Raw genomic sequence first — 397 nt, 5'->3', positions numbered from 1 at the left:
GGTGAGTGTAAGTCTCTTATACACAACAAGGTATTTATCTGATCAAAAATACAGTAAAGCAGTAATATGTGAAATTGTATAACAATTTCAAATAACTGTTTTCTGTTTTTAATGTTTGCAAAGCATCATTAATTGATTAAGTATGACGTCTTGTCGCAATTTTGCGACTTTGGCGCTTAGAGGGTTCATTGATGTTTACAAAGTCTTAGTAAAGCAAGTGTGACGGTAGACTTGCTGGTGGCTCTGTAAGAACATAATCATAAAGCATACAAAAAGTTAAAAATAAGGCTGTCAATTCACTGTAATTTACTGTATAAATATATATATATATATATATATATATATATAGCTGTTGTTCCACAAACTCTAGTCTCTGTTCATTTACACCATTTAATAG

At 30.2% G+C, this 397-nt stretch overlaps 1 protein-coding gene across 2 annotated transcripts in view; it reads right to left on the bottom strand.

Moving 5' to 3' along the window:
- The window catches only part of LOC107683877 (type I inositol 1,4,5-trisphosphate 5-phosphatase-like), a 27,072-nt gene that overhangs the window by 6,646 nt on the left and 20,029 nt on the right, over nt 1-397 (bottom strand). The window lies entirely within an intron of this gene.

Source organism: Sinocyclocheilus anshuiensis, unplaced genomic scaffold (assembly GCF_001515605.1).
Source record: "Sinocyclocheilus anshuiensis isolate Anshui unplaced genomic scaffold, SAMN03320099.WGS_v1.1 scaffold1625, whole genome shotgun sequence".
Taxonomy (NCBI): domain Eukaryota; kingdom Metazoa; phylum Chordata; class Actinopteri; order Cypriniformes; family Cyprinidae; genus Sinocyclocheilus; species Sinocyclocheilus anshuiensis.
Note: the sequence above shows the minus strand (reverse complement) of the source record. Positions and strands in the feature narration are given on the sequence as shown.